The sequence below is a fragment of the Anas acuta genome, chromosome 6, assembly GCF_963932015.1.
Source record: "Anas acuta chromosome 6, bAnaAcu1.1, whole genome shotgun sequence".
Classification (NCBI taxonomy): Eukaryota; Metazoa; Chordata; class Aves; order Anseriformes; family Anatidae; genus Anas; species Anas acuta.
This window is the reverse complement of record NC_088984.1, coordinates 11,935,718-11,958,552: the sequence shown is the minus strand read 5'-3', so window position 1 is coordinate 11,958,552 and position 22,835 is coordinate 11,935,718. Positions and strand designations below refer to the sequence as shown.

The 22,835-nt window shown below is 36.0% G+C and overlaps 1 long non-coding RNA gene across 1 annotated transcript; it reads right to left on the bottom strand.

The window, feature by feature from the left end:
• Positions 1 to 1,889: 1,889 nt before the first annotated feature.
• LOC137858943 (uncharacterized) lies at positions 1,890 to 17,427 on the bottom strand. The gene is made up of 3 exons (XR_011098083.1): positions 17,261 to 17,427; positions 12,099 to 12,199; positions 1,890 to 5,196 (listed from the first exon to the last, which is right to left on the bottom strand). It is a non-coding gene; the product is annotated as an uncharacterized lncRNA (long non-coding RNA).
• Positions 17,428 to 22,835: the final 5,408 nt, after the last annotated feature.

Genomic DNA, 22,835 nt, shown 5'->3' with positions numbered 1-22,835 from the left:
TTTTATTTCTTAATTGTTTCCCAAGCAAGATTCTTTATGAGGCTTTCCTAATTTCACTGTCGATTTTAATTTAATGTTTTCATTCATTTCTTTGTAAAGTTTCACTTTAAAGACATTACCATTTGGGAGATGGCAAATTCATTCCTGTATCTGCTGTTTTGTGAACCATTATTGCTTTAAGATTCTTTTTCATTGGTCGTACATGTATATGTATACCATCCTACATCTTTAAAATCTAAAGGTCAAAATTGCAATGAAGAAATAAAACAAAAACAACAAAATACACAAACAAACAAACAAACAAACAAAAACAACCAGCATATCTAAAAGGTCAGTAAAGAAAAAACTATCTTGTCAGAAATGAAGTACATCATTCACATGTCATTTCCTGGTCTCCTTAGTCATGTAGCAACAAATTGCTCATGTGTGAACAGACTATTTATCCATAAACACAGATGACAAGTTCAGTGGGAGTCTCAGAAAAGAGAGTTATCCTTATGCACTGAGCCTGTGAGCTCTCTCATAGTGCACAGCAGCATGGTCAGAGCTGTTGGGAGTAACAAACATGGGCACAAATAAGTTTAATAACTTCATTTACTGTTACTGTCCAGGGAGGGTAGTGAAAATGACATTATAAAGCATCCTGAATCTTTATATCAATGATGCTTTTACTGAGCCAGAATCAGAGGACAGAAGGCCTCAATCCACGTCTGTCTGTGTCTGATATTTGAAGGTTTTCACAGCAGAAAAATTACGAGGCATCACCAAAAAATTTTCTTGCTTGTACTTAGACCCAGAAGCAACAGCCAGAACATCCTGAATGAGTTTTGATTGTGGGAAACGATGAATACAGTGTGACTTGAGAAGAGTGCCAATTGTCTATAAAAGGTTTACTGTAAGGCTAAAACAGACAATGGACTGCATAAGATCTTCAAAAGTGTTTAGCGTTTTCATTTCAGCATTTTCATTTACCATCTTTAGTGGACACTGTGTGGATATAAGACAAATCTTCTCATGACAAATCTTCAGGGAAATGACTGCAATGGGAAGATGCATAGAGAAGCAGAGAGATGAAGGTAGTTCCTGAAGGATCCATCTACAGAAAATCAGGGCAACATTTTCTTTTGTAGGCTGTGAATTTTGTAGGCTGTGAACTTACTTGATGCATTGGTTCATAACTCTGAGACCAAATTGATGTTTGTTTCTAAAGACAGCACTCCTTGGATGATAAAGGAGTAGGAGTGCTCCAGGTGTCTCTGTCCACCACAAATGACAGAATATTGACTGACTCATTTAAGCAGAATAAACAGTAGTGTATGAACCCAAAATAGTCTGTGCAAGGGTCATCATCCTTCTACTGGTGGTAACAAAAGAAAAAAAAATGCAGAGAAAGACTCATAGTCCTCTTACATAAAACAGCGACTATGATGCTATTTCTCCTCTCCTTACAGTGGTTATACATGGCTTAAACATGTAAGTGACTGCTACAGTTTTGCTATTATTTTCCAGATTCCAATGAATAGTGAAGCTGAGTATGGAAGAATAATTAAATGCAGTAATAATCAGATTGATTAATACTGGGATCATGTCTGACATTTGTAATACAAACTGAAGGACAACCCATAACATGGATATGTGATGTCTGGTTATGACATTTCTTAAAGTGCATTCAGAGATTAAAATCATTAGATAAATGTGAATCATTACACAGTTATCTTGGTGTTTTCCCCTTTTGAGATCCTCTCCTGCGGTGACTTGAGAAATAATAGAATAATAGGAAGAGATGATGTTTGGAAGCTTTTATGAAAAGTCATTTTTTTTTTTTTTTTTTTTTTTTTTTTTTCCCCTGGCTGCTTCAACAGCTAACCAAAGAGCTTCTGAAAGGCAAATTAAAACTTTCTTATTTATTGAATTCAGAACAGTGCACACAGCCAAGGAATATATTTCACTGCAAGGTGGACACATTGTCATCTTGCAACCTTCAGCCCTGTGGACCAGCTTTTGGTAACCCAAGGCTTAATTTGGTTCAGCACAGCTGTGTTACCCTGGATGTTTCACAGAGAAAATTGTTAAAGTCTGAGAAAGTCCATGAACTCAAGTAGCGCAAGATAAGCAAAAGCACAGAGAGAATTGTAATTGTTGAGATGGTGACAGAAGCTCAAGGATTCAAGAGGAAAGCCAAGAAAAACTGAAGCTCCCAAAGGAAAAAATAAATAGGAGAAAGGAAAGAATCAGAAGGTTTGGCTGTCTTATCCCTAAAGATCAAACACAGGCAGTTAAATGAAACCATCTGATTTTTAATATCATTTATTTTCAAAGATTGTTAAAATAAGTATGAGTCTTTCCCAGAATTTCTAGATCTTCTTGAAATAGAAAATCCCCAGAATGCCGGTGTTTTCTGTGAAAAGCAACTGGAAATATTATGTCACACTGTAGTTCTGATAATAAAGACATAAGCAAGGAAAATTTTGAAGGGAAAGCAACATATATTATTAGCAAGTAATAATCAGTATTTGCAATTTATAACTCTGGCCAATTCTGTTTCTGATCTGAAGAACAGTTTATATGTCTGAAATCTTGTCTGTGTTCTTTTTCCACCCAGTTATGTCAGCTGATTTAATAAAATATATTAACATTTGCCAACAAAATTTTGTTGTGATAGTATAACCCTTTCACGTCCTTTCCTATTTTTATTCTGTGCTCAGGGTCAGGAGCAAAAGACAAGACCACACTGAGGAAGCAGCAGAAAAACTACTGCCATCTAATTTTCTCATTTCTCATTTTATGTTGATTTTTACTTTTAAAACAAAAGAAAAAGAAGTTCTGAAACATCAGAACATTCCAGCTTTCATTACTCTAGGACTTAAACTTTGGGATCTTTCAGTATTAAAATGGCTTCGTATGTCTCGTATGTCAAGAGACTTTTCTATTTTATAAAAGCATGTATCTTAAAATCAAAACATAGGTTACTTTTCTTTAGAAGCATCTCAGTTCATCTAGTATTCTTATGCATAAAAAAAAAAAATGATCCATCCAAACCATTTTTTATATTTCTTCATGTATTTATCAGAACTAAAAAATCACTGAAAGATCAATTATTCCAATAGCTCAATTTCTGCTCTATATGGGCAGGATGATATTTCTGACTGTAACATTTTTTTCTGTATGGGCCTGCCTCAGCTGATCCCCTCCCGAGAACATATCATGAGATATGCACCATTTACTTATGAAAGCACTTCATTGTTCTCATGCTGTCAGACAGCAGTTTTGTTACACCATACATTTTCTCCAGTAATTTACTTCCTTCTGAATTGATGTGCAAATTCTCTTACAGAAGCCAAGAAATTCTGGACCATTATCAAAGTGTAAAGCATGTTAACATTATGCACACCAGGATAAGGGGATAAATCTGTGCATATTTGGTCTGGTGCGTATTTATACAGGTTTCTGAAAACTTGGGACAGAAGCATTGTTAAATAAGTGTCTACTTCAAAAAGAATATTTTATTATTTGCTCGTTAGGTTAAACAGGATGTCTAGAGCTCCTCGTGATAAATATTACACTTAGCAATTAATTTTTCATATTTACAAGTGCATATAGTTAAGGTTCTAAAGTAACTAATCTTCGTTTGCATATATTTCAGTCCAAAGGGCATCATTAGAAGATAGGATCTCCAAGACAATAATGAGCTGTTTTTATTAACTATGCCCTAATGATTACAGCAAGCTTGTACTTCAAGAGTGGTGAGATAGTTTCCTGGGTAAGACCAAAGAAATAATTATGCATCATTGTCTATTTCCCCTTCCATGTAAGTCACTCAGCTACAAAGCTGTTTCCTGCTCCTGGGTTGATGTACTGAGGAACCTCTTGAAAAATATTTAATTGAACTTGGCTACAGTGTGGATAAAGGATCAGGATATGAAGTCTGATCTCTAGAGTCTATAGCTCTGGAAATCCGGAATAATGCAAATGATGTATTATAGGAAGGAGGAGACTTTTTTCTGCCTCTACAGTTCTGAGCATGAACAGATACTCTAATCTGCTTGTTTCCTGTTATTATTGTCAAATAAAATGATATGTTAAAAAAGGTTAGCAGGGAATTGATAGGATTTTTCCTAACCTTGCAATTGTTTGTTTATTTTTCAAACACAATCTTTCCATGGATTTGTAATCACAGTGTAAGAACTCTTTAAGTTTTAATTTAGAGAACTTGTTATTCAGAAGTGACTGGTCTTCCAGATTATTTGATTTATTTTCATATTTTCCATGCAAAAATAAAATGATTTTTTTTTTTTTTTTTTTTTTTGCTGCTCTCAGGTGTTTCTGGTTTGTATTTGATGAACATATGTTATTCCCCATAGTGCTAAGCAATTATCACTGAAGAGGAGAAAACAGATCTATACAGGCTTTCAGTCAATCACAATGTTCATCTTTTGCCCACCATAGATCAAGTAGATCTTTGTTATTCCAAATGAGTGTTTGTCCAGCCTGCTCTTTAAAGGCTTTAATGATGATAGAGCTTCTGTAGCCTCCCCAGGCAATCTATTCCAGTGCCTAATTATCCTTACTGTTGGAAAGTGGATTTTTTTTATTTATTTATTCCTTTTTTTTTTTTTTTAACATCCAAGTTAAATTTCTCTTGCCACTATTAAAAAGGCCATTGCTTTTTGTACTATCCACAGTGGACATGAAGGAAAAACTATTCATTTATTTTTTTTGACAACTTTTTATGTTTGATGATCACTATTATGTTCCTTATCAGTTTGTTTTGTTTTGTTTTTTATTAAAGAATCCCAATGACTTCATAGTGTATTTATCAGACACATTTTCAGCCCTTTCTTACTGATCATACTTCCAGGATCTTACAACATTTTCATTGCACTCTGGATATTTTGAAATGGTCCATTATCTTTTGTCTAAGTGCAGAGCTTAAACTTGGACACAACATTACAGTTAGTGTCTTAGCATTTGCACAAGAAATGTTGTCATTATTTGGACAGCTGTAAAAATAAATATTCTGAGTCTACATGTTTCTTTCTCAATTTATAGCTAATCTCCATTTATAGCAGATCCCCACTGTGACATGTTCTGATGCTGTAGAAGTCAGGGATACTTCTCAGTCTTCTTTTATGACAGATCAGGATCTCCTTTACCAGTCTCAAGCCATCCAGACGTCCACCACATGTTCATCCACTTCTGCTGGTTTAAGTAAGGACATTTTTGTTACAAATTGTTGGTCAAGTGCATAGTCAGTTATTAAGGCTCCAGAGTTGAGAGGTAACTGAAGCCCAATTCACATAATTTTATTCTGTCACTTAAAATCTCTGAATGTTATCCAAAATTTGGATCAATCACTAATGTAGCCAAGTAAGTATGTTATTTTATATAATATTCATTAACCTATGCCTATTCATTAACCTACAGCATCTCATCTAAGAGAGGCTGTCATGTACCGTGAATGATCTGGGTTCCTAGGTTCAGCTGTATGAATCTTAAATTCCATCACACCTTCCGTGCATATATTTTCACCTACTACTTCGTAGAACTGTCGAGTGTGGGCGGGAGAAGACCTCCAGAGTGCCTCTGGTCTAAGCTCTCCCTTGAAGGAGAACCATCACCAGCCTGGTCTTATCAGTCATGCCTCTTTGCAGTTATTTTTCTTCTGTACTGATGTAAACACAGTGAGAGCCCTGATTCAATAATTTAATGAAACATATGGTTTATGCCATTCTGCAAACTTCAATAAAGCTGCTCATGTACTTAAACTCGAACTCATGAATAAAAACCCAGAAACTGAAAGCACAAAAAAGCTGAATTTATACCAAGGTTGAGACTATACTGGGAGAATCACCTGCAGAGGAAAAAACAAATTGTTCTTTGGGGAATACTGCAAAAATTGAAATAAGCCAGTTGACGTGTTTTGTGATGAACTTCATTATTCTGTGTACAATCTTTCTAGATGTTTTCTGGCTTCCTAAAATGCTTGTACTGATTAAAATCCAGTTCCCAGGTTCCTGGGTAGTCAGGTTACATGAAGGAAGGTGCCGGTTTCAAGTGTGAGCCATCAGTTTTGCTCCAAACATCAGACATTAGCTGGAGAACTTAAGCCCAGTCTCAAACCTGTCTTAACCTCAGTCCTCATCAAAGGCCTGTGAAGCCTACTGTGACAGACATTCATTGATCATTATAGGAAAGACTAGCCAAAGACTGGATAAGTCACAGAGCTACATACGAATAATGTTAAGTCATGGTGGAGCAGGCCGGACCTCACTATGGCTGAGTCTCCTGAGACCTGGCAGACCCTGTATCTGCTCCCTGAGGACAGAGCCTATAGTCATACCATTAATTCTCATTCAAAATCCTGAACAGTAAGTAAATAGGTAAAAATAACAAGATGGTGGTTGGTTTGAAGAGTATGCCCTCACTCATGATGTCCCTCTCTTCCTCACTATATTTTAGGCCCTAATCCAGTTTCAGGAATCCTCCATGCAGGTGCACATATGCACAAATCGCAGCCTTTTCTTGCCAGGTTTAGGATATTTCAACCTTCTAGGCGTTTGGTGCTTTTCTCCTGTAACTATTCTGCTCGCACCAAGGCACCAAAGTATGAGAAACTTCCCAGAAATCTGCTGGCCTCCCACAGTCTCTGACGAAGTTCACTGGGACAGAGCAGTATAGTCAATAAAAGCAGGTCTTCTTGCTGCTGTTTCAAAGCTGGGTACGGTTTTCAGATGCCATGAGGAGTTTGTGGATTTGTGCAGAGCTGGAGAATGTCAGGAGTTTGCCTAGCAAACCAGATATTATAAAAATATATGTTCTTGTCTGGTGTCTTTTTTTTTTTTTTTTTCAATGAGGGAGTTTGAGCTTGATCTCCAAAACATGGCAAGAAAAACTACAATAAGGGGAATTAGATAGTCCATAGGTAAACAAAACTATAGATGTTAACATAATCCTAAAATAATACTTGGCTTTAAAACAAATAGTTGTTGTCAACTAGGTAACTCAGAACTTTGTATGCCTCCTCTGAAGTATAAGCAATTGGAATGTTACTCCCTAAGTTCCAGATAAGACAATAATTAAAGCACCTGCCTAGCACGAAATACGTGATGAAAGAAGATATGTATCTGTTTAAAAACAGAGTAATTTTTCAATATTGCGTGTAAACATTCTATTAGAAAAGTACCAGAAAGAGAATGTGGGGAACGTATTTAAAAGTATTTAAATGTCTGCATATGTAAATATGCATAAATATGCATAATATGTATAAATAATTGCGTGTATATTTTTGCATGTGTAAGTATGCATATAAATATATGTGTGTGTGAATATTTACATATAGTATGGATATGTACCTATTTGTATTTGCATTTCTTTTCTCCCATTAATCTGCAAGATTTTATATCAATAACTGCATTTGGTAAGGTAAATTTCAGTTTCGCTCAAATATTGTTTTGTTTCAGAAACAGTATTTGAACCAAGTGTAAATATTATATATGTACTTTGTAAACAAAATATAATGATTCTGTAATTTCCATAAAAATTACAGTTAATGTATCAAGAAAATAATAACATTTGCAATTTAAAAAAAAAAAAAAAAAAAAAAAAAAGGAGGAAAAAATTTTTAAATACAAAATTATGTCTACTTTTTCTTTTTTCTCCTCTTTTTATTGCCATCCTTAATTATCTGTAGCTTTGGCTGAAGACTCTGAAACTGTCCTCATATTTAAAATAAATATTCACGCATATCTAACTGACTCATATGCTCCTTCAGAACAGCTTTCTTCTTTACTCTTCCCCATCTGCTTCAGGGCTGAAAGGAACATGAAGGCTGAGTCCATACAATGTTTTACAAAACATGTTTTTTCTTTCTTTTGGCTTTGTCTTGTTCTACATCTGATGTCAATTCTTTAATATAAAGACTCAGGGAAATGAACAAACAAACAAACACATAAAGACAAGAATTTTTCTTCAGTACATGACATTCTCAATAGTGCTACACACTGCTACTGACTTTTATATTAAGAAATTATGCTTTCTTTTATTCAGATTGATTTGTTGTTGTTTTTTGTTTTTGCTTTGTTTTGTTTCAGAAAGAGGGTGGATGTTCCTATGTAAAACCAGACAAAACAATTACAATTGGTCAGGAATCATGATCCAAATGAACATGATATTGAAAATAGTCTCTAATGTAAACAGATTAAAATATATTTCCATTCCACTATGGCCTAATGCTGAAAAAGTGTACAAATGGAAGTAGAATGGATATAATATTTACAGAAATATCAGAGTTGTGATACTCAATATATTGATCAGCAATGATATTTGTTTAATGAAGTTAAGAATAGGAACAATTCCATCAGAGGTGTTCTGGAAAACGTCAGGCAGTTTCCTTTCATGGCATTAATCCTAAATGGCCCACTGTCCATGTCAGAATGAATTGGAGTCTCAGCTACACTCCCTGGGTGCTTCTTTTGAATTTTAGAAATGACAAAGGTAAACAAAAAGCAGAGATCCTGTGGTGGGTCCACTGTGAATGTAAATCGGTACAGCCCTACTGAAATAGTGAGCTGTCTTGATTTACAGCTGGGAAGACAGTACCAACAAATTATATGTATAGCAAAATAAATGAAAAGAAAATCAGGGAAAAGAAGATAATTTGTTCTTAAAGACAAAAATATGTTAATTAGAAATATTTAAGTCTGACAGCTAAGATTTATGGAAGCCCTTTTGGGATTTGCATAGCAAACTGTGATTCAGAAAATAGCTGTTTTCCATCACCCTCTTCTTCTTAACTGCCTAGAAGTCTGGAGTGCCAATTACCCTTATAATTACCTCATGAAGGGCTGGATAAAGCACTCCATCATTCACTGATCATGCGTAGTGCACAGTCTGTAGACACCACTTAGGACACTCACTTATGAGTATAAACTTGGTGAGGCTCATAAGGAAAAAATAATAATAAAAATCTACTGCATAAAAGCTAAATAAATGTCATTTCACACACTTAATCTAGTGCCAAGATAATAGCTCTGTGTGGAATCCACTGGCAAGTAAGTGTTTAGACTCCATATCCACTTTGGTGTCGGAAAGAAAGTTTTTTTTATTTACCACATTTTCATTTCTTTTCAGCAGATTTTCAACTAAGAAACAAACTACTGATTTACAGTTCAACTGTGCTTTGTAAATTAGATCCAACCATGTTTTACCTAAATGGTAAAAATGAATTTAGAAGAAACATAAGGAATAAAAGAGTATCAAATCCCAGGAACGGGATAATACATTTTAAGTCACCACTAGTATTGAACTAGGGGGCTGGGGAGGGTTGGGGGAAGAAGGGTCAGAATTTTGATATTTTCTTACAATTCAAAAAAGTTCTCTCTGTTGCCTCTCCTAAGTTTATACAGATTGTCAAACTGGCTAAAGAAATGATAAACTGAGTATCATATGTCCAGTCTAGTGCCACCTGCCTTGTTGTGTCTCTGATCTATGGGTGTCTCTGATCAGCCACTTCTTAAATGGCCAAACAGCCTTCTGCCACTAACCATCTTTAATCAATTTAGTGTTTTTTTTTTGTTTGTTTGTTTGTTTGTTTGTTTTGTTTTATTTTGTTTTGTTTTCCCATCAAGTAACACTTTTGGTTAGTTTGTAGAAACAGGTGCAAGATTTAAATGTCATTGGTCTTAAAGCTAATATCAGGAATCCCCACACCTGTCTGTAGTACTGATGTCGGCAGGCCATGTTTCACGATGTCAACTTTGCACAGGAGGGTGCCATGTTGTAGGTAAGCATGATGACTTCTTCAGTTGAGTGAGAGGAAGATGCAGACTTGATTCAGACTTGTCTCTTTGCACACAATTTCATTAAAACAAACAAACAAAAAAATCAGATATTGTTTCCATTCAAAGGCAGAATAAGAATAAATTTAAAGTTTGTCACAAAGTGGACGTGTCAGATACTTGCCAGCTCTCCTCCTTACAGCCTTTTACTGTATGTGAGCTGAAATGACTCCTCAGTGAAAAGGTGGATCTTGCTGTTTCTGTCAAGGATGTTAAATTTAGACAATACCCACACTGTCTTAAATGATAAGGATTAAAAAATAAACCAAACCAAAACATACAAACAAACAAAAAACAACAACAACAAGCAGATACTTTCCTAATCTCTCATTGTTGCTGTAAAACAAAAGTGATGTTTTATTAAATTACTTTTCAAGCTGACTCTTTTAGAGTAGGTAATACACATTCTAGGATCTTCTTTCAGAAATTAAAACTTATGAGAGGCTGTCAGAGGTCAGGAAACAGACATTGCTTTAGAAACTTAGGCATTAAAAAAGCACTTAATTGTCAATTATACAGAAAGACAGATCCTAAATGATCTTTAAAACCATGAAAAATTAAAATAATTCATAAAATAAGTTAAAGATACATGCCTTCAGCACTGTTTATTGTAAGGCTTAGACATATTTCACCTCTTAGCCCCACATAAGGCTGTTCTCTAAATTTCTAACACAGGCTTATAATATGGAAGAAAAGCTCTAAAAGGGACTTCACCTCACATAAACTGTGATTTTTTTTTTAAGGACTATTCTATTTGAGAAGCATAAGCACAAACATACAAATCACTTTTCTTCTATATTTTAGCAACTAATGGTATCCAAAAATTTGCTGAAATCTCAACGGCCTTTTATCAAGAATCAATATCAAAGATCAAATTTATCATCTTTTATATCTTTTTAAGTTTCTCAGAATTCAATCAGGTTGCAGTTTTTAGTGAAAACTGGAATTGCCTCTATCTTGCACTGAAATTGGGACGTTGGGAACAAACAGCAAGAACAAGGAAGTGCAGAGACTCACTGTTTCTAGCTGAGTTGCTGATTTGAAAAGTGGGTTGTAATCATCCTGTTCTTGCGGTCTGATGGTAGGCATTAGATAACTGCTTAGATAACAGCTACTTGAAAAAGGGTTTGGGGTACTGAACAGAAATGTATTGGGAAGGAAGAACTTTTAATAACTTTAATGGGTTTAGATCAGGTCCCTTTTTTTGCTTGCCTACAGCAGATAATGTTTCCTGAGAATCATGGGGGGATTTGGTATGGGGTATTTTGGTATGGGGTTAGAGTAAGTGTGAGTTTCTAGAATAGTTCTCATAACTTACTTAAGAGGACTGCAAAGTAAATGATAATTTAAAGTTGGCAATAATAATAATAATAAAAATAAATGTAAATTTTACTAAATCTTTTAATTTAATTAGATTTGCAATCTGATAAATCAAAGAGAAATGTCTTTTCTGCTCTGCTTTTAGTTGGCTGGAAGGGGCACTATGATGACAGAAGAAGCCTTTTGGTAAGTATCTAGGAAAAAAGAGGACATAGACTTGAATCTGGCTACAGCTGACCAATTATTAAGATGCAACAACATTTATTAAAGGCTGAGAAAGCTCCAATGGGTCTCCCATACAGATTTATTTCAATAAGTAACTAACTAAATAAATAGAGTTAGATTTTTATTATGTGATTGATAAAAGGAAAAAATAGAGCTATATCTACAGCAATTCATATTGTTCTATGCTATGCAGGACCTATTGCCCAGTAAGGATAGCTCCAATGAGCAAAACCTTGTTTCTGCCCTCAATTTGCTGTTAAGGCAAGCTTCTGCTTCTGTCCTTATCATTCACATTTCTGAACAGTAAACTTGCTTACACATGGTGATTTTCTGTCATGATACGTACTATGTAAGTCTCTGTCTTCACCTAGTCCTCTAAATATTACTGTACAACATTTAAGTCATTACTAGTGAGGGTAAACCTATGTTAAACAGCAGAGATGCCGACCTATGCAGGTAGAAGTGCTAGCAAGGCAATGTAGGCAGTAGGTTTACAAGGATGTCATGAAGCCTGGAGGGGACAGATGAAATTTTGTGGCATAAAATGGACTTGTCTTCCTGTCTACAATATGGTCCAGCCTAACAATGGCTGAACATTAAACAAGCATAAAGGACAGACTAAACACTTAATACAGAGCCTATTCTAGGAGAAGAAAAAAAAGTATTAATTTATTCATTTGCCACTAGCCCACTCTTGTCAAAGGAGATAACACCTACCTTGAACAGGGAATGGAATTTGCCTGCTGGTTTGTAGGTTATTTAATTGACCTCTGATTTTCAGGGATACATTCGGAAAGTTTACTTCTTAAATGGTATTTCTATAAAAGATATAAGAAATCACTCCAAGGGTATTTACAGTGACTGGTTATCTGGTGTTGACATTAATTGTGCTAGCATATTTTGCAGAACAGCCTCAAGTGTAACATTAGCTGAACTGTAAGACCCTTCCATATATAACAGTCTAGCTTAATATACTCCATCAATATATCCCCTGCTTTGTGCCTATTGCTTAGCTGAAAGAATATGGACAATTTCATGCAGATGTCCCTTGGGCTGAGCCTGTAGGTGCATCCACAATGTTTAAGGATGTGCTTTTCTTTGCTGCATATCTGTACAGGCTTTTTTTCAAATCTGTTCAGAGATAAGAAATAACCTTTCTGAGAAAAAAAATCTCAAAATCAAACTAACCAAAATTCCATAGCAGAGCTCAAAACTTTTCATAATTCAGATTATATTCTTCAAATGTATATAGCCTTTCATCATCTCATAGTATCATTTATCACAGAATCACAGAATGGTTGAGGTTGAAAAGAACATCTGGAGGCCATCTGGTCCAACCCTCCTGCACAAATAGGGACACCCAGAGCAGGTTGGCCAGGACCATGTTGAGATGACTTTTGAAGATCTCTAAGGAGGGAGATTCCACAAACTCTCAGGGCAACCTGTGCCTGTCTCCAACATCGACACACCTGATGTGAGGGATCCTGGCACTGGGTACCAGTGAAAATAGGATGTCTCTGCTTTCATTGTATCCTTCCCTCGGGTATTTATACATATTAATACATGTAAGGTTCTCCCTGAGCCTCCTCTTCTCTGTTTTTGTTACCTATCTCCATTGTTAATACTCCCAACCATACTTAAAATGTTAAACATGTCACATTGAATATCTCAATGGAAGCGATTAGAATGATTAAGCTAGAGCTGGGGTGAGAACAGGGGAACACAACTTTCTAAACAGAACCACAGAGCTTGACTACCTACCATGTGTTATACCTGTAAGCAGCATGGGTGAGCTGCAAATGGAGACTTTCCTAAGCAATCCCTTCCCTATTGTTGCTGATATTGAGTGTCAGGTCTCATGACATACTTGACTACACTCTATTTTTCTTTATCCATCACCAGTTTAAAAAGCTCTTGTTAAAGCTATCAAGTGGAAGATAGTTCAAGACACAATAGACTCTATCAGGAGGCAGGTATTTTAACGAACCAGTCTGAAATCCATAGGATTTCAAAAACTCTTTTCATGTGGTGGCAGGCAGGCAGTTTTGTATTCACAAAGTGAACTCAGCTAACAAATTCCATCCAGGAGGACAGTAAGTCACTAGGAATACCTAACGCTCTGGCTTTTTTTTTTTTTTCTGTTTGAAATTCTGAAGCCCACTGGTTCTTATATGGACACCGAATATTTGAAGGCCAGCATGGGAAGTGAAGAAATACACTCTGTCCAGCTGGAAACAGTACATATCCAAGCCCTATATATTCAACATTACAGTAACCTTGGTGGACATAATTTGTGTCTCCCTGTCTCACACTGGAGTGGGATGTGGAAATGAATGGTCTCCTTCAAGAGCAGACACCCTCTCAAGCGGGTAGTGCACTCCAGACACCTACCACATATCCTGCAAGTCGTACTGGTCTGTTCTCAGTGTTTTACCATCCGACTCTCTGCTCTTCCAAGGTGCCTAGCTCTCCCAGGCTTGGCATGAGAGCTCAGACACCAGGTTGCCACCTTGGGTGCCATCATAGCAGCTCCAGCCATTGTCATTCAGTCTTTCAGCCTGAGCTCTGATGTCTTCGGGCCTTCTGGGATGAGATATTATGCTGCCAAACACGCTCTCAGTGCTAAAGTGTTTCCATCACATTGCTAGCCGTGGATCAATCCCAGTGACAATGATTAAAAGACCTTAGTATGTTAAGGCTCCTGTTGAATGATTACAGAAGGCTCTGTTTTTTCCCCTCTGTTTGTTTCAGAGGGAATTCACATAGTGATGACAGAATTAAATATGATGAATAGAGTGTTTGCAATCAACAGCTACTGCTATCAGGAAAAAGGGATCCTCCAGCTTAATAGGAGGACACTGGTTTCCCAGCTTCTTATGTTCTTTTCCTAAGCATTCACTACGGGTCCTGTCAGAGTTACACTAGTACTGCTGATGGTACCTGGGTTTTACACTAGATAAAACCATTTTCTGCATTTCTTACTAACAAGGAGTAGAGAACAGGACACAACTGACACCAAACATTCTCTGTTGCAATCTGTCACTTAAAAAAAATAAAAGCCACAGATCAAACAAGGAGGTATGAGTGTGGCAGGTCGTTAATATTATCTACCATGCAGCAAATTGCTTGTCATGCTTCTTTTATACTCTTTTGTGACTAAAGAAGACTGTTTGAAATGAGAGGCAATAAATATTTTTCACACAGCCTCATTTGTTAAGAAAGATGAATTCCTAAGTTTCCCAAAGAAACAAGAAAGATACACAAATTTCTGATCACAGGAACTTCATGGACATGTAAATAATTGATGTAAGTAGTATTATAAATCTTACAGATCTTATTTCTATTTGGAATAGGATAACATCATAATTGAAAATAATCATTATCATCAATATTGTTTTTCTCTATAGCAGAAAATAGCATATGTTTATTGGAGACTGGTTGGGAGGTAGTCATTAATATTTTTGCAACTTCAAAAGCATGAAATCATTATGAAAACATCAGTGAGATGCGCAACTCTATTTCATCCAAGATAATCAATTTTCTTGGTGGAGGTGTTGCTATTTACATCATCAGTGACTTCAAAATGTACCTTAGGTACAGTCTTTTGATAGCTGAAAGCCAAGGAGCAAATCCTGAAAAAATGGAAGAGCAAGGAAGATATTTCCAGTAGACTTATCATTCCTAAATCAGATCTGGATGAGCAGCTCTCTCAGAGCTGATAGCATTACATATACAGATTAGTAGTAAACTCTAGGTTTCATGGAAAAATGGTCAAGGAAATCTAAACTGATTAAGAAGTTAGTGAAAACAGTCTGATACTCTGATTAATGTCTTTAATTTCCAACACCTTTCTGCTCTCGTCTGGAAGCCTATTCTGGAACAACTTCACATTTTTGTCACTGAGAAACTGAGAATCATGTCTCACTTATTGTCTTAGGATATTTTCCACTTCTGAGTTGAGAATTCAGGGATGGGATTAGGATCACTCATGCTCATTTTTCTTTGGTAATTTTTGGTTTTCCTTGTCCTGCCATTATTATTTTTTAATTATTATTTTGATGGTGGTGATGAACCTTTTACTTATTACCTGCCTTTGCAGGAAAGAATTAGGCTAGAGAGTCAAGCTTGGCTATTCTGCTGCTGAAAACAGATATGTAATGACAACACTGAAGGTATTCCACAATGTACTAAATAATTGAAATAAAGGCAGAGAACTCAGAATACACTGAGAATAGATGAAATTATTGATGGATAAGTTCATGATGATCTTCGTGCTTACTGAAGTAAAAATAGAGCCAGTGTTATGAGAATGTGCTGAGTAGGGGAAAACATTCATGTTGCTTTTAACAAAGGGTTCTGAGAGTTTCTAGCTAATTTAAAAAAATAAAATAGAAAGTATCTAAAAGAGAAAAATTAGTTAAATATTAGAATCAATGAAAATGGGATTAAAATTTGTTGCATGGTAGTGTGCTGGGTGCTTGTGGTATTCTGCGACATGAGTGCTTTCAAAGACATCCTTAATGGAAGGTCTTAATGCTCCAATCTAAGGAGGAATTATTTCCTTCTTCCTGTCCTTCTGAGACACACAGAGCTGGCTAGCCATCTCTCTAATATGAAAATATACTGAAAACTAGAAGATAAGTGGTGATCTTTCAATACCTGCTAACTCACAGGGAGAGGAGAATGTACCTCATTAACTAACTCTCCAAATTTTTAATCCTTATTCTCAAAAAGTTTCAACCCTTTCCAAGTTACACATGTTTTACATGCAAGGCTAGCAAAACTGAAATCATCATTGAGTTCAAAGGGAGCATCATCAATGTGAAAAGTTGTAAAACATCCCAAAAGTAATGTATCAGATTCTCTGCTGATGCAAACTGATTCTGATTCATTGATTTCATTGTTACTGTTCCAGTTTAGCACAAAGAAAAACAGATATAGAATGATATGTTATGTTAGCTTATACTCCTCAAAGGATAGGTTTCTATCAATGCTATTGGAATTGGGGAGGAAGAACATCAATAATCTAATTCACAGAATTGAGATAAATGATATTTTGTGGTCCTAGTTCTACCTTACTGAACTTATATAAATAACAGCTCACTTCTTATATATATATTCCACCAACATTCTGTTATTTTAAGTTGTTAAGCCATTTTATGCTCCCTTGACCTAAAACAAAGTTCATACTTGCTTAGAGAACTCTTTTAAAAATGTAGATTCTTTGACTGGGATATCACTCATATAGTACTTAAGTAACATATAAACATGATGTCTAGACTGAGCAAGGGGTGCTGGAGATTATGTCAGATTACCTCCTGCAATCTCTTCCTTAGTAAATGATTCTGTGATTGTATGATTCTGTTTCCCACAAAACTCATTATTATTAGACAACTCAGATGACTGTTATGCTATATTCCATTCAAAAACATACATCATGTATAGGAACTACAGAAGGGTAAAGACCTCAAAATCTAAAATATTTAACATACAAGTGCCAGTGAGGTACTCTTACACTTTATACCAACTTCACTTGGTGTTAATATATGAGCAGAAGATAAGAACCACAAGTGGCATTAAGTATACCTTTTACTCAAAGTGACAATGTTTGATGGAGCATAGACTATTCTTATCCACTGAGAATAGTTACTTTTTGAGGCATGAACACAGTGGCAGGACAGTTCAGCATACCATTCACCCTGACATCCACGGAGGAGGCATGATTTCACAGTCACTAATTACTTGAGATGCATCTCCATGGCTCAGTGCAATTCTTGTAAGAAGGGTACAATCTAGCCCTGGGTGACCTTGGCATGGTCACACACCATAATGCTACACCATACAGGGATAATAACTTATTATAGGACTAATTAACTTACATTGGAGGTAATTCTTCTCAGCAGGTACATTTAGGACAAGCATAGCACTGCAGTGATTCATCTGTACTTCTTCCAGTCCTTAAATTATCTCATCAAGCTCTGACAAGGTTTCACTGATAGACATAATTCCAAGGAAAAAAGAAGTCACTTACAGTATGCATGCATGTAGATATCTATAGTTACACAGAAAAAAATGTACAAATATAAATACATTTTTATTCAGACCTTTCCTAAATTGGCATTGAAATATACTTAGGAAGAACAAACTACTAGCATAAAATATTTAATGAACAATCCTTTTATTTATCATCAATAGCCTTTTGCTTATATGTCAATAAGATCCTCTGGAAAATAAAAGAAGAAGAAGAAGAAGAAGAAGAAGAAGAAGAAGAAGAAAAACAAGAGGAGGGGAAGGGAGGGAGAGAGAGAGAGAAAGAGAAAATCCAGCAGGAATTATATTTACCATCTGCTCAGCTCACCACAGTACAGTAGTCTAAATTGTTTAGACTAAAACTTTCTGTTTGGTGAAGGCATAAACTCTTCCTGATTTATCTCTGTGAAGCCAATTAAGTGTGGTGTTTTTGAGAAGGGTGGTGGGACATACCTATGAGTCTGTAGCTTGGAAAAGAGGATTCTAAGGTTTTACTGATCCCATTTATTTATTTATTACTAATAAAATTCTGTGAAAATCAAGGGCAGAACAAAAGAGGCTCTACACTAGGCTTTTCTATTTAAAGCTATAGCTTTTGAAAAGGCCCCATTTCTACATCCAATGGAGCTCTAGTAAATCATCATGGTCTGTCACCACCAAGACATCATTTCCCTTATATTTTTTCCCATTGATCATGGAATACCATTGTCCAACCAATTATTCCAAGAAAATGCGGATAATCTGATCCTGAGGAAAAAAATATTTTTCTGTATTCATCAATAGGAGAATCAAACAGACGACTCTTTCTGATTTACAGAATGATACAGTAAAATACCAAAAAATTCAAGTGCAATAAAAGTAAATATAAGAACACATAAAACTTTAAAATTAACAAGGTGGACACGCTAAGCCAAGATGATTTAGCTACCAACAAAAAGAGACCCTCTTCTTTGTGCCTTTGCCCTTCATCAAGACAAAAATATTTCTCTCCAGATAAAAGTTTTATATGCAATCCTGCTTCTTTTGGGATTTATTCTTTGGGTCATAGTTCCACAATCTGCAGGTCTATTAAGACAGCACAGAGTCATAGAAGACAACATTTTCATCTTGTGCCAAGTAGACAAAGCTCACTTTACATGAACAAGAATTAAAACAAAAGGGCTGAACTTAAAATGGCAGCATAAGCAGATAAATATCTTAACCTAGATTTACTGAGATAATCAGTTAGAGTTCTGATGTTCTCTCTTCCTCATTCATTTCATCTTCTGTTCACTAGTCTGCCCTTCCTCTGGTAGATGATTTCATACTTCAGAATTAAACCCTTAGATTATGATGCTGGCAGCTGCTTTATGTCACTGATTCTATTATAATAAAGAAGTCAGGTTTCTGACCAGGGAGGATATCATAAGAACTTATAAGGGAAAGAAATAATTGATTGCTGTAAAGGTAGCAGCCAGACCTTTAATAAACTTCACAGTATATTTAGGAATCTTCAGACATGAAAATTAAAGGCAATGAAAATGAGGATAGTTTTTATTTGGCAGGTGCTGATTTGGAACAAGAAATGTTGCATAGCAGGATAATAGATTTTTACTCAATGAAAAGGATAATTATAGCATACAAGAAAACAGACTGTGGATATCACTAAATAGAGGTCTTCAAAGGACAGGTAAAGTATCTGTTTCGTTTAATTTTATTTCTTCCACTTATTAATTGTTCCACTATTTTACCCACTCACAAAGTCATATGTATAGCTTAACTGATCTTCAGTTTTTTGTTGCTGAAAAGCCAGATGCCTTGTCTAAATTGATCATCTAGTCCCTCTATAGTCTAAGCCACTTGAATGGGGTGTTTTGGGGCCATCCTAAAGATGGGATCCCACAAGAGCAGATTAGATCACACTTTAAAGGTACTTCTGTTTATTCTTTAACAAAACAGAGAACCTTTAGACTGGATGTCTTGTTCTTACATGGTTAAATTGATGTCAGATATGTGCTATTCCCAATCCTTATTCATAAGCACTATCTTCTTTTCAATATGACATAATCTGTCCCAGTCTGACAATCAGAAGTGCTAACCTTCCCAGATTTGGATTAGTTATCATTAAATATAGCTTTCAAATATCAAGTGGGTTTCTTGAATGGAAAGCAGCCATATACCTGACTTTGAAAGAAGGATCATCCTTGAATATGAAGCTAGTGTTTAATAAAAGTCATCATTATAAATCACTTTACAGCTGCTGGTGAAAATCCATTCCTGAAACTGGTAAACTACATGTACATTCTTATAAATGTTTAAAACAAACAAACAAACAAAAATAATCCTGTTTTTTACTCACACAGACACTTAGAATTGACAGCTTTCCCCTCCCTTTGCCATGAGTAGCATATGCAAAACTTTCTGGAAATCAAAACTGGCTTTAATTGTATTGGAAATGCACAAAGACTGTGTCTCCCATATAATCTGAAGATTGGAAATCATTTGCAGAAAGTTACATGTACAACGCTGAGAAAGTCTAGATTTCTCTTTGGATAATTTACAGACAGAAAGAGGAATGAAATTCATTAAATAAAATAATATATTAAGATTTCTATTTTCCTAAAGAAACTCAGTTAAGTTCCTGGCTATTGAAAGCTCTTATGTATGACGACATGTTGCTACACAGCTTTTAAGAGGTTATTTATTAGCTGATTTTCTCTGGGGAGAGTTTGAAGAGAATAACTGACAGCCCTAGCTCATGTAAATGTGTGACCAGCCCTAAGGGAGTACAGGCTTATTTCTGTTCCCTTTAGCACATAGATGGCAAGTAAAGTGATTGCCATAGATGGCATAAAATTTTAAACTTTCCACTTAACCTTTCCACTTAGCATGGTATGTAAGTAAAGAAAAACATGAGCCCAGTCCCCACAACAGTATGGCAGTACCAGGAGTATACTATGCTCATGGGTTATTTCTTTAGCTCTTGAGCCAGGTAGGTGTCTGCGGCCTTAAATGACCCTTCATCAAACTCCGCTGTGTAATGTCAACTACTCCACACAGATTTCCAAGTCCTACACTCTTAATGAATACTAGTCTTGGAAGGTAGGACCTCTGGATCTGTGTTAAATTACACTGATTTTTTTTTTTTTTGGGGGGGGGGGAAGGTGGTAAAGGTTAACACTATAGACCCTTCAGATCAATTGTTCAAGAGCACACCAACTCATTTTACACTGCAAATGAGGCTTCTGGTAAAGAGACCACACATTTTTAGTTTTTTGTTTTGTTTTGTTTTTCCCACAGTGTCGATGAAGTACTTCATGTTGAACTGGATACATTGTCTGCATTTTTTTCCAGAAAATTCAGATCAAGTACATATTAAGAGAAGAGATTAATGTTGTTTTTCCTATATGCTTTCTTTCTCCTAGCACTAGTAGCTATCAGAATAAATAACAAACCAACAAAAACCTGAAGAGTTAGGGGGTGGTAAATAATGAGGTTACTGTTATGTAAGCTATAAAAGGTTAAAACAAAACAAAACAAAACAAATACAACAACAACAACAACAAAAAGCAAACACACACACACAAAGATACTTTGCACAACTGAATGGAACATCACGTTTCCACCACAGATAAATCTTGCAAAGGTAAAAGACTGACAGGCTCTGGAGACAGAAGTCATTCACTGGAATCTGAGGTCTCAGCAGAAGCTATGCAAATTTATCCATGTTGCTTTTTCTTTGTACTACCATCCAGAAGCAAAGGAATAAAACTGTCTGCATAGACTACAACAGGTCCAAATGCCAATGCAGAATAAATAGAAGAGATTTCACAGTGGGAATTGTGACTGTGAAGTGCTTTTGATGGCTGTTGGAAATAGGGCAGGGGGCATTTCCAATGCAGAAAATCCAGCACATTTTGAGTGAGATGGGCATAAGCAATCATTTATTCTGTCCAAGAGTAGTGGGTAGGAAGCTTTTGGAAGAGAATGTGTGTCTTCTCTGACTACAGAAGTTGAGTAGCTTAAATTAAATACCTAATCTTTGGAAGGCTAGAATTGGCTGGTATTAAACCAACGTGTCTATGCATCCATCCCTAAGACACTAGAGGTTAGTGTTGATAGTGATGAGATCAAATGAGGAGGAAAAGGGCATGGTACTTCATTAAAAAATGTTTCCATGATAGATTTCAGTTTATAGAAGTCCAGTTCATTACATTTATGTTAAAGCTTGAGCTTTATGACAGCGCTACTGTGACTCCCCACAATGTCAATGGCATTTAAACTCTCCACTCTCATTGATCTGCCCAACAGTACCCTTCAAGCACACACAAAAAATGACTGAATCATTATCTTGCCATCAAAAGAAGTATTTCAATGACTTTCCTTCAGGCATGAGCTGCCGTTTGTGAAAGGAGTTGTCAAAAGGCCAAGGCCAAATGGCACAATTTGTAAATAAAGCTGTCAATCAGTCCATGGGGTCACAAGAGAATTGCTGCAAACAATTTTTTCTCTTTCTGCTCAGTTGTGGCAGCAGTGTTATCTTAAAGGATCCTCAAGACTCAGGCCAGGCACATGTGCCACCTATGAATCCAAGGAACCCAGTTTTCTCCTGTCTCCCTTTTTTTCTTTCACAAATTTAAACACCATTCCTTGGCCAACATCCTTTCTGGTTATGAAAAATGCTGTCGCGCACCTTCTGTATCTGCCACCCAGCTGCTGAAAAGAAAACAAGGTTCAAAGAGTATTATCTTCAGGGACAACTGAATTTCACCAAATTTTCTTTCTTTGACTTTATTAACTATGGAGGCTGGTGGGTTGAGTCCTAGCTGATGGATGTATTTTTTAAAGGCCTTCAAAGAGAGAAGGTTTTACTGTTACTTGTCCTCCAAATAACCCATGAGAAAACATGCCAATGTGATTTTTTTTTTTTTACACTCATTTGTTGTTATTCTGCTTAAATGTCTTTGGTACTTTGGGGTACCAAAGATGGTACTTTGGGGTTCATCACAACAAAAATATATGAGTGAGGGAAGCTGGGAACTGGAGAACATAAGCAAGACATAATCAATGAAGAAGAAGCAGATTTAAACTGGTTCATTGAGGGGCAAAACAGATAATTGCTTTATTCTTTCCTAAGCTGCTGTCTCCTGCCTTTACTTTTTGACTAAACTGAACTCCAATTTTTCATGTTTGTAGCTATTTATCAAAATGCTTCTCCATGACCAGGATACATACTGAACTCCCAGTGAGGAGTAACTGATTGTGATGAGCAACTGGAACAGCTCATGAATTTTGACATCCAAAATCATGACATGAGATTTCCATTTCCACAAAGTGGTGGGACTGAGCTTTATATTTGACATCAATATTCCTATGATTATTTTTTCTTAATGGTTGTCTGGGCATGTCTGAGGAACATGAACCATCCTACAGGAAAGAAATGTT